Source organism: Rhinoraja longicauda, chromosome 2, assembly GCF_053455715.1.
Source record: "Rhinoraja longicauda isolate Sanriku21f chromosome 2, sRhiLon1.1, whole genome shotgun sequence".
Taxonomy (NCBI): domain Eukaryota; kingdom Metazoa; phylum Chordata; class Chondrichthyes; order Rajiformes; family Arhynchobatidae; genus Rhinoraja; species Rhinoraja longicauda.
Genome location: NC_135954.1, coordinates 110,251,335 through 110,263,416, shown reverse-complemented (window position 1 = coordinate 110,263,416; position 12,082 = coordinate 110,251,335). Strand labels below are relative to the sequence as shown.

Genomic DNA, 12,082 nt, shown 5'->3' with positions numbered 1-12,082 from the left:
CAGAGGCCTCACCTTCGTTCCGCCACGACGTAGAGCTTTTCTTCCGTCACCTCCGTGCCTTTTTCTATGGGAAGGAGTCCTCACCACCCAGTGATGACCCCTTCTCCCATCTCACCAGTCCCCCTCCTCTTGGACTCCCCAGAATGGCTTTCTATCCTCTCTAGTCCTCTATTTCTAACTGCCGGCATGACATCAACCATCTCAACTTTTACACTCCGCTTACCTACTCTAACCTCACCCCCTCTGAACGTACAGCCCTCCACTCACTCTGCAGCAACCCCAACATTATAATCAAACCCACTGACATGGGAGGTGCCGTGGTAGTCTGGCATGATGTGGGCTGAGGCCAGGCGACAACTCTCAGCCACCTCCTCCTACTTATTCTTGGACCATGATCCCACAGACGAGCACCAGACGTTAATCTCACACACCATTTCTGATTTCATCACTCCTAGCTGTCTGCCTTCCAGCCTCCAACCTTATTGTTTCCCAGCCCCGCATAGCCCAGTTTTACCTTCTCCCCAAAATCCACAAACACAACTGCCCTGGCAGACCCATTGTTTCTGCCTGCTCCTATCCAGCGGAAATTATTTCCACGTACTTCGACTCCATCCTATCCCCCCAGGTCCAATATCTCCCGACCTATGTCCAAGATACCTCGCATGCCCTTCGTCTCTTTAATGACCTCCGCTTTCCCAGCCCCCACTCCCTCATCTTTACAATGGACGTTCAGTCACTCTACACCTCCACAGAGTGAGGCGAAACACAAATTGGAGGAACAGCATCTCATATTTCGCTTGGGCAGCTTACAGCCCAGTGGTATGAATTTGATTTATCTCACTTCAGGTAGCCCCGGCATTCCCTCTCTCTCAATCCCCCCCCCCCCCCCCCCAAGTCACACTAGCTTCTCATTTTCACCCTGCAAACAGCTAACAATGGCCTGTTTCCTTTATCGTCGTTACTTTTTCACATATCTTTCATTCATTGATCTTTATCTCTCCACATCAGTCTATATCTCTCATTTCCCTTATCCCTAACCAGTCTGAAGAAGGGTCTCGACCCAAAACGTCACCCATTCCTTCTCTCCAGAGATGCTACCTATCCCACTTACTCCAGCTTTGTGTGTCTATCTTCGGTAAGTAATTAACCTTTGTGAGGTAGTTAAAGATAAAATGCTGGGCAGGCCACAAGGTCCCCCTCTTCAAAAAGCATTGAGCTCTTTATAGTTACCCTCTGCTGAAAAATAGCCAAAAAAGCTTCCTCCAATAATGTTGCATGCTCTCAAAAAGATACATTTAGTCTGAACTTTCCCCAGGGTGGAAATGTCAAAGATTAGAGGGCATAGCTTTCAGGTGAGAGGGGCAAATTTTAAAGATGATGTTCAGGGCAATTTTCTATTAAAACACAGAGTGGCAGCTGCCAGAGGTGATGGTGGAAGCAGATATAGTAGCAGTATTTAATTACCTTTTAGATAAACATGTGGAATGGAGGGACGTGGACCACATGCAGGTAGAGGAGATTAATTTAACTATGTTTGGTACAGACATTGTGGACCGAAGGGTCTGTTCCTGTGATGTACTGTTCTATGTTCAACGCTTGCAATGACTCTTGAATGGAAACCTTTTTGCATGAAGCCAACTTGAATCTTTGAGAAAAGAAATGAGGCATGCTAATTTTATACAGTTCATTTGCTCACAACACAAAGGAAGCCTATTGTTCCTAAATTTTGGAAAGGAATTAACTAGAAAATCAAAGACCATCTGCAGCAATTGTTTGACAACATAAAAATTTGAGTTAGTAGATGAAAACTAAATGAAAACATCCTAAACAACATTCCAAAAGTATGCACCCGTTACTTTAGAAAGGCTGGATAAAACTTCAAAGTGGGTGAAAGGAAATAGTTAGGAAAACAATGCCAAACTAGTCTATTAAAGATTCTGTGCTAGAGCCTTTAGTTTTAGATGCACATCCCCAGTTAATGATCTTAGTAAATGATCTTTGCAAAATTCTTACTTCACAAAATGCTGGAGCAACTCAGCAGGTCAGGCAGCATCTCAGGAGAGAAGGAATGGGTGACGTTTCGGGTCGAGACCCTTCTTCAGACTGATGTCAGGGGGCGGGACAAAGGAAGGATATAGGTGGAGACAGGAAGATAGAGGGAGATCTGGGAAGGGGGAGGGGAAGAGAGGGACAGAGGAACTATCCAACCAAGGTCCACCTTATTCTCTGCCAACAAGCTCAGTGGAAGCCGTGACTAAAGACTCAGTTTAGTTTATTGTCACGTGTACCGAGGTACATTGGGAATGAGCCGGTTTTTGTGTGAGTGTGAACATCTGAGGTGGGATTTATAGGTGGAGACAGGAAGATAGAGGGTCTTGACCCGAAACGTCACCCATTCCTTCTCCCCTGAGATGCTGCCTGACCTGCTGAGTTACTCCAGCATTGTGAAATAAATACCTTCGATTTGTACCAGCATCTGCAGTTATTTTCTTACACTTTGCAAAATTCTTAGATCATTCAAAATGGTGTTATGGTATAAAAATAAAACATAAACAGGGCGATTAAAAATATGGCAGAAAAAATTCAACTTCTGCAGAGTGATGCAGCTGGTTGAGTTACTGCCTCTCGGTGCCATGGATCCAGGTTTGATCCGGACCTCAGGTGCTGCCTGTGTGGAGTCTGCACGTTATCCATGTGACCGAAGGGCCAACCTCCATACTGTATCTTTCAAAGCAATTCAAAGTTGGGAAGTACAGGTTTGCAGTTTTGGAATATTAAATAAAAACACAGTAATGATTTAAACAAATGTCAAAGCGAATGGATACAGAACTGAGATGAACTAGTGTAGTATAATGAGCTCTTATAATCCGCAGATATTCCAGTCACCCTTGATCACTGCAGACATTTTGATTGTAATCATGAATAGTCTTTCTGCTGACTGGATAGCACGCAACAAAAAAAGGTTTCTCTGTACCTCGGTACATGTGACAATAAACTAAACTACTCAGGTTCAGATCACTGAGTCACAGAAATGTAAATACAAGCAGCAGATCCAGTCATTATTGCGTTTATCTAGTGACTAATGGCAAGACGTGATTTGACATCAAGGAACAAAATATCAGGACAAGTGGTCAAAGCAGCAAACTTTTAAAATGGCTTTAATGGGACCGAGAGGGGGAATAGAAGATTTATTTTTAAAAATTGCACTCGAGAAAGCAAGGCCAAGGCACTTAAAGGTCACAGGGAGAAAGTAAACTGGGGATGTGCAAGAGGACATGAAAGGGTGAACAGAATTTGGTCAAGTAAGGATATTTATACCAGGATTACATAGAAAACAGAAAAGCGTATGAGCATGCCTTTCAGTCATAATGTCTGTGCCTAATATGATGCAGAGTTAATATCCTCTGCCTGTACGTGATCCATATCCCCCCATTCACTGCATATCCATGTGCCTAACTAAAAGCCAGTTAAATGCCATTATCGTATCTGTTTCCACCATCACTTCTGGCAGCACATTCCAGGTGCCCATCACTCCACTCTGTATGATGCAAAAAAATCAAGGGAAGGGAATAAGGTGATATAGTTTGACAGAAAACAATAAGGTGTCTAAAGGGGATGCAAGGCAAGAGACACTGGGTCGTTGTTTACAAGAGCTAGCAGGAGGTATTTAATGAAAAATATGAATTACTGACTTTACAAACGGTTACACAATATTAAAGCTAGGAAGTTAAGCTAAACCTATAGAAAAGTACTTTAGTCCTTGCAAGAATGCTGCATCAAATTTGGGCACACACTACAGTTGTGAAGGCTGTGGGAAAGATTTCTATCCCATTTATGAGCCTGGTCCGAGGGATGAGAATTACAGTTATATGGATGGGACACCTCTCCGTTGAGCAAAAGGGGCATAGGAGAGATTGGACAAAAGTCTCGACCCAAACCCTCGAACGTCCAGATAGTGCTAAACCCGCTGAGTTCCTTCACTAGTTTTCCGCATGGCATCTTTCTTATTGTTTATGCCATACAGCATCACCTCACGCTCTTCTCTATTGACTTTTTATATCCATAATTAAAGTGACCAAAGCATTGATAACCAAATGATCAGCAAGACAAAGGAGACAATGGAGATAGTGATCTACTTCAGGAAGTGAAGCAGTACACATACCCTAGTTTGCATTGATGGTGTAGAAGTAGGGATGGCTGAAAACTTCAAATAATTCCAAGGAGTCAATATCACCAACACTTCTCCTAGACCACCCATATTGAAGCAACGAACAAGAAATCACATCAACGCCTCTATTTCCTTTGAAGGCTTAGGATGTTTGGCATGTCCTCTGTAACTCTCATCAACTTCTACAGATGCACCATAGAACGCATTTTATCAGGATACATCACAGCTTGGTTTGGGAACAATTCTATCCAAGACCGCAAGAAATCGCAGTGAACTGTGAACGCAGCCCAGACCATCACACGAACCAACCTCCCTTCTATTGACTCAATTTATACCTCACGCTGCCTCAGCAAGGCCAACAGTATAATCAAGGACAAGTCACACCCTGGCCACTCCCTCTTCTCCTCTCCCCTCTCCCATCAGGCAAATTGTATAGAAGTGTGAAAACACACTACCAGATTCGGGGACAGTTTCTTCCCAGCTGATATCACGCAACTGAATAATCCTACCACAACCAGAGAGCAGTGCTGAACTACTATCTCCCTTTTTGATGACCCTCAGACTATCCTTGATTGGACTTTGCTGGCTTTATCTTGCACTAAACACTATTCCCTTATGTAGCTATACACTGTAAATGGCTCGATTATCATCATGTAGTGTCTTTGTGCTGACTGGTTAACATGCAATAAAAAGATTTTCACTACCACGTGACAATAAACTAAAATGAACTGAACTGAATTTGGTGAAAGAATGGATGAAAAACATTTTTCCTGAACTTAAGGACATGGAATGTGCTGCCTGATAACCCACATTCAATAACCTTTCAAAACAAAAAGATGAAAATAAGGTTGTAAAGGTGGAGGAGGGGGTGTTAATAAGAAATTTTGTAGCAGGGAGGGTTGGAAGTATGGAACGGCTGTCAAAGGGCTGACTCAAACCAAGGACCAAATGGTCCTTATGCCTTGTCCTACTCTATCAACAGTGGGAAATAAACAACTCTGGGGAGGCTTCAACCTTGAAAGGAAACAAATGGAAAAATATTTGAGCTGCTAGTGATACCAGGATACTCCAAACGACCTTGTCAAGACTTTTAGTAGTTACAAAACTTGTATCCACATTATAGATTACCCAGACATTTCCTGCCACACAAGGCAGAATAAATCCAATCAATTAATTGCCATCCAATCATGTTGCTGCCAGAGAGTAAAATACCGAGATGGGTCATTAAGTAGATTTATTCATCAGTCACGATTTATTCACCAGGCATTATTGTAGCTTGGAACTAAATATGGACTGAATTCAAAGCTGACAAACACTCATTATGTCAAGACAACACTAGACTAAGTGCGGAGCCCTGGTAAAACTGGTCTGCACACCTTCCCCTTCACCTCAATTCCAGGGACCCCAGCAGCCCTTCCCAGTTCACATGCACCTTTTCTAACCTCGTCTATTGTATTTGATGCTCCTGTGTGCCTGGACTGGTGCGTGCCTGGACAGCTCCTGGACTGTGGAACAGCATCCCTCTCCCCATCAGAACTGCCCCCTCCATCGACTCCTTTAAATCCAGGCTCAAAACCTATTTCTACTCCCTAGCGTTTGAGGCCCTCTGAAGGGGCGCTGTGAACTGTTTAAGTAGGTGCTGTTATGTTTGTGTGCCATTGTATGTTAGTTTCTTAGTACCTGAACTGATGCACAGCACTTTGGTCAACGTGGGTTGTTTTTAAATGTGCTATACAAATAAAATTGACTTGACTTGACATTGGCGAAACGACAGTCACGGCAACCGTTTCACTGAACATTTGGGGAACCAAGCCAGGTTTGCTGAATCACCCGGTTGTGAACCATTTCAAGTTCACTTCCTATACTGACCTTTGTCCTTGGCCTCCTCCACTGCCAGAGTGAGGCCACATATAAACTGGAGGAACAACACCTCGTAGTCCACTTGAGTAGCTTACAACCTAACAGTATGAACACTGAATTCTCCAAGTTTAGGTAAAGCGCCCTCCCCCTTTTATTTCTCCTTTCTTTCCTGTGCTCACCACCCACCTCAGTGCACACTTTTCTTCCACTATCTCACCTGCGTCCCCACCCACCCCACTGTCTCTTTCCACCTCCATCCCTCCCTGTGGCTCTACATTTCACTCCACTTCTCTCTTTATCTACACGTCTCCTTTTGTCAAAACTGCAGGTGCTGGTTTACAAAACAAACCACAAGTGCAGGAGTAACTCAGCTGGTAAGGCAGCATTCGTGGAGAACATGGATAGGTGATGTTTTGAGTCGGGACCCTTCCTGAAATGTCACCTATCCATATTCTCCAGAGATGTGGCCTAACCTGCTGAGTTACTCCAGCATTTGGAGTTTCCTCTGGTTGTTTTTTTTGTCTCCTTTTCATCTCCATCCTTTGTCCACCTATCTCTCAGTCAAATGCCCCCTCACCTGTCTCCACCAATCACTTGCCAGCCCCCCCCCCCCGCCAATATGTCTGGAGGGTCCCGATTCACAACACTACCTGTTCATGTTCTCCAGAGATGTTGCCTGACCCACTGACGTGGTCCCATATTGTGTTCTGGGCAGGTTTCCAGCATCTGCAGTTCCTTGCGTCTCAGGCACCCACAAAGATAGTACTTTAACATCTTAAGTTACATCTCAAACAATGCAATGTGGCACTTTTCGCGAATTGTAGGGCAATATTTAATTCCAATGGAAACTCCTCAGAAGCTGAAGGAGTCTTGCCTGCATGCATGACCAAGATGAGTGTAGCTCCAATAGAAGGAAATCAGAAGTTTATCGCCGCCCTGCACTACAAAACTTACACACTATCCATCATCCCATACCATTATGCCAAAACCCACATGTACCATGGAGGACAAGGCACGCAAATGTACAAGGGCTTCAACTGCCGGTTCTCCTCCAAGTGTCATATCATTATAATATGAAGGTCAATTGCCGCTCCTTCATTTACGGAGTCAAAATCCTGTAACGAGTCAGCAACAGTGGGAGAACTTTCATCACAATAACTGTAGCAGTTCAAAATGGCTCGCTGCCACTTCCTTGAAGGGAACAAAAGAGTCACTAGCAACACCAACACTCCAGAATAATAAAATAACAGCCACTTTACTCAAAGGGTAATCCGTAATAAACTGCCAGAGAAGCTATAGAAACAGATACAATTACGACTTTCAAAAGTCATTTGGACAGGTACGCGGATCGGAAGAGTTTTAGAGGTCTACTAGACCAAGTGGACCCATTGGGTCCAAACCTCTCCTGCATTGGTGCAGAACCCTCGCCTCTCCCCCTCCCCCTCACCACCCGCCCACTCCATCCCCCTCAACCCCCCCTCCTTCCATCCTCCCTCCCCCCTTAGGAGATAGATTTAAACTTTAAAATGTGAATAACTTCAAAAATATAAACACCGATTTCAATGAAACTTCTTCCATTAGCACCAAAGGGACGACGGTGAGTAAGGTCGGCATAAAATTGTCACGCTATCATGTATCACTTTGGCTGTAGTTCAGGAACAAACAAACAAACGAGAGTTTTAGTATATAGATAGATGGCCAAATGCAGTCAAAAATGGGGGCTAGCCCAAATATAGACACAAAATGCTGGTGTAACTCAGTGGGCCAGGCAACATTTTTGGATAGAAAGGTGACGTTTCGGGACGAGCCCCTTCTTCAGACTCATTCCATTAGAAACCAACTTGTTCAATATAGACAAGGTGGGCTGAAGGGTCTGTTCCATACTCTATGATCCCAAATGGAATACAAGCATAATTTGAAATAGTATTTAAGATTAAGTCACCGCAGATTAATGATTGATTGATACAGCATGGAAAAACACTGCAGCTTAGAGTCCATATCGACCATTGATCGCCCGTTCGCATTGGTTCGAAGTTATTCAACTTGCACATCCACTCCCTACACACTAGAGACAATTTACCAAGGCCAATTAACAAACCAGCACGTCTTTGGGATGTGGGAGAAAACCCATGTGGTCACAGCTGGAATGTATAAACATCCACAGACAGTACCGGAAGTTAAAGATTATTCCTAGTAAATTCCAAAATTAAAGGCAAATGATCTGAAAATGATTCCTGCTCTTCAATTTGGATGGATCATAGAAACAAAAAAAACCCCAAAACTTGTAATACAGGAGACATTCGATCAAAGGGAGATGAGATGTTGGCATAACTCAGCGGGTCAGGCTGCATTTCTGGAGAAAATGGATTGATGATGTTTCGAGTCGGGACCCTTCTTCAGACAGTGTCATAGGGGGAGCAGGAAAAAAAGCTTTACATTGTTTTATTATCTGCACTCTCTCTGTAGCTGTATCACTATATTCTGCAGTATTTTCTCTTTGCACAACATGTTGGACCCATATATGGTATGATTTGCTATGGTATGATAGCATGCAAAATTAAGATTTTCATGGCATAGCAGCAACATGACAATAATACATCTATACCAATCTTCCCGTTTCTTTAAGCTTTTCTCACCATCAACCACATGACCAATTATTGCATGTGTAGGAAAGAACTGCAGATGCTGGTTTAAATCGAAGGTAGACACAAAATGCTGGAGTAACTCAGGAGAGAAGGAATGGGTGACGTTTCGGGTTGAGACCCTTCTCTCCAGAGATGCTGCCTGACCCGCTGAGTTACTCCAGCATTTTGTGTCTACCAATTACTGCATCGTACAGACTTCATTTACACTCCCCGCGTATTTATGTCCAAATCATTACTGGAACCTGCTGGAAGCAAAGGCCAGGCATTGACAGCTGTGGAACCTCACTGGTACAGCCCTCCAATCATATAGACACCAATTATTTATCTTTTTGTTTCTTGCCAAAGTAAATTTCGGATCAAATAAGCCAGTTTCCCTGGATCAAATGGGCTTTGGCTTTTGATCAACCTACCAGGTGGGACTTGATCAATAGTTCTACTAAAAATCCATACGGACTACATCAAACACACAGCCCTTATTCAACCCACTTAATTACCTCAGAGCATGATCAGGGAACGAACCCAGGCCCCTTGGCACAAGTTGCCCATGCCGACCATGATGCCCCATCCACACTAGTCCCATCTACCCACGTTTGGCCCATACCCCTCTAAACCTTTCCTGTCCATGTTACCGTCCAAATATCTTTTGAATGTTGCTGTAGTACCTGCCTCAATTACCTCCTCTGGCAGTTTGTTTGATATATCCACTACCCGCCAAGTGAAAAAGCTACTGCTCAGGTTCCTATTAAATCTTTCCCTCTCACCTTAAAACCTATGTTCTCCGGTTCCTGATTCCCCTTCCCAGGGTAAAAGATTGCATCTACCCTATTTAATCCCCTCATGATCTTATACACTTTTACAAGATCACCTCCTATCCTCCTGCGCTCTAAGGAATAATGTCCTAAGCCCATCCTCTCGCTACAGCTCAGATCCAAGTCCTGACATCACTCTCTTCTAGAAATTCAAATTAGTGAGATAACTTTCCTTTAAATCCATGCCCACATGTCACCTCTCAAGCCACACATTCATCTGTACCACAAAACTAAATGATTGACCTTGAAGTAATAAAGGAGAGAATGCTGTGGACATAAATAATCCTTCACTGCCTCCATGTCATCACATTTTTCTCCGCTGTGATTAAATCAAAAACATTTTTCAGCTTTCGGGAATAGTAAGGCTGCCACCTTTGACAAAATTTCCTTGCCCCGAGTGAACCTGATGAGCTGATGCTCATTTCCAGATGGCCCTGTCAGTGAGTCATTATGACCTTCCCACTTGCACATTTAGAAATATCTTTAAAAAAATGTAAAAATAAATAAATTGATTGATTGCACTCTTGTTCTACTTCCCTCCTTCCCACACCCCCAAAGTAGCTTGGATTTATTAATGAGGAACAGTTTTAACTGGAAGCTATACAGAGATGGCCAATAAAAATAAGATCCACCATTGCTGATAAAACACACCCACTCTAAACTCATATTACATATTTTCAATCTATAACCTCCTTCAAAGATAGGAGTTTCGCCATCAACATAGGCAGTTATTCCTCTGCTCCAGCTAGCCTCTCCTGCGGAGTTCCACAAGGCTCCATCCTAGGCCCCATTCTCTTCTCTCTATACATGCTCCCCCTTGGCCAAATCATTCAAAGGCACGGCATTTCTTTCCACTGCTATGCCGATGACACTCAGCTTTACCTCCCCCTGAAACCCAACAACCAGTCAAATTTAAACAGCCTCTTACACTGCCTTGAGGACATAAAATGTTGGATGGCACAGAACTTCCTCCAATTAAATGAGAGCAAGTCTGAGGTCATCCTATTCGGCCCCCCCGACTCCATCAAATCGATAACAGGCAGTCTTGGAAGTCTATCCTGCCTAGTCAAACCGCATGTCAAAAACCTCGGCATGATATTTGACTCTGCATTAAAATTTGATAAGCAAGTCAACGCTGTGGTAAAAGCCAGCTTCTTCCAACTTCGAACCATAGCTAAAATCAAACCTTTCCTCCAATTCGACGACACAGAAAAAATCATTCACGCTTTCATTTCCTCCCGCCTAGACTACTGCAACTCCCTATACACTGGGATCAGCCAATCTTCCCTGTCCCGCCTGCAACTGGTCCAAAACGCCGCAGCGAGACTCCTGACGGGTACCCGTAAAAGGGACCACATCACCCCGATTCTGGCCTCTCTCCACTGGCTCCCTGTACGGTACAGAATCAACTTCAAGCTCCTCCTATTCACGTATAAAGCCCTAAATGGACATCCCCCCCCCCCCCCCCGTACATCAAAAATCTTCTAACCCCCCTCTCTAACTCCAGGTCCCTCAGGTCGGCTGACTTGGGGCTACTCACTATCCCGCGGTCTAGGCTTAAGCTCAGGGGTGACCGCGCTTTTGCGGTTGCAGCTCCTAGACTGTGGAACAGCATCCCTCTCCCCATCAGAACTGCCCCCTCCATCGACTCCTTTAAGTCCAGGCTCAAAACCTATTTCTACTCCCTAGCGTTTGAGGCTCATTGAGGAGGCGCTGTGAACTGTTTGCGTGCCACTGTACGTTTCATTTTTTTCCTTAGTACCTAATCAGATGTACAGCACTTTGGTCAATGTGGGTTGTTTTTAAATATGCTATACAAATAAAATTGACTTGACTTGACTTGACTTCAGGATCCTGTCTCACCCAGTTCTGTCACCCACGCAATCACTACATTCCTAAACAATCAATCTGGTTTGTCTTTTGATGACCGAGTTTACAGTTACGATTCACCTAAAGCTGCCTCGGCAAGGCCAGCAACATAATCAAGGACAAGTTGCACCCTGGCCACTCCCTCTTCTCCCCTCTCCCATTTGACAAAAGGTATAGAAGTGTGAAAACGCACACCTCCAGATTCAGGGACAGTGTCGCCCCAGCTGTTATCAGGTAACTGAACCATCCTATCGCAACTAGAAAGCAGACCTGAACTACTATCTACCTCATTATATCCAAGTGGATAAAAAAATTAGGGTCTACGATTCTAAAACGCCATGCACAACAATCCCATTTTTCAGTTCTTGGTCTGTAGCAAATTATGCTCATTCAAGTCCTTTCCAAATGTAATTGTTTTTACCTCAACCACTCTTCCATGCAGTAAGCAAACAGATTGCTATTTCTTCGACTCTCCTCTAATTCTACCAATTTAAATCTGTGCAGTTTACAAAAAAAAACTACTAACGGAATAGACACAAAACCCAAATTACTTAAATAACTCAATTTTTATTTACCAGATTCGATCTACTCCAAACTGTTTATATCAAAAGCAGCCCAAGCAATGTTGACTGGCCAAGGACAGAGGCAGATGGGTTGGCTTCCTAATGAAGACTCGGGCATGGTGGTCCTGGCAAGGTCCTGCTCCCCAGATCTAGAATACCCAACAGTGA

General features: G+C 43.8%; 1 protein-coding gene across 2 annotated transcripts in view; it reads right to left on the bottom strand.

The window, feature by feature from the left end:
- The window catches only part of zftraf1 (zinc finger TRAF-type containing 1), a 116,935-nt gene that overhangs the window by 81,223 nt on the left and 23,630 nt on the right, over window positions 1–12,082 (bottom strand). The window lies entirely within an intron of this gene.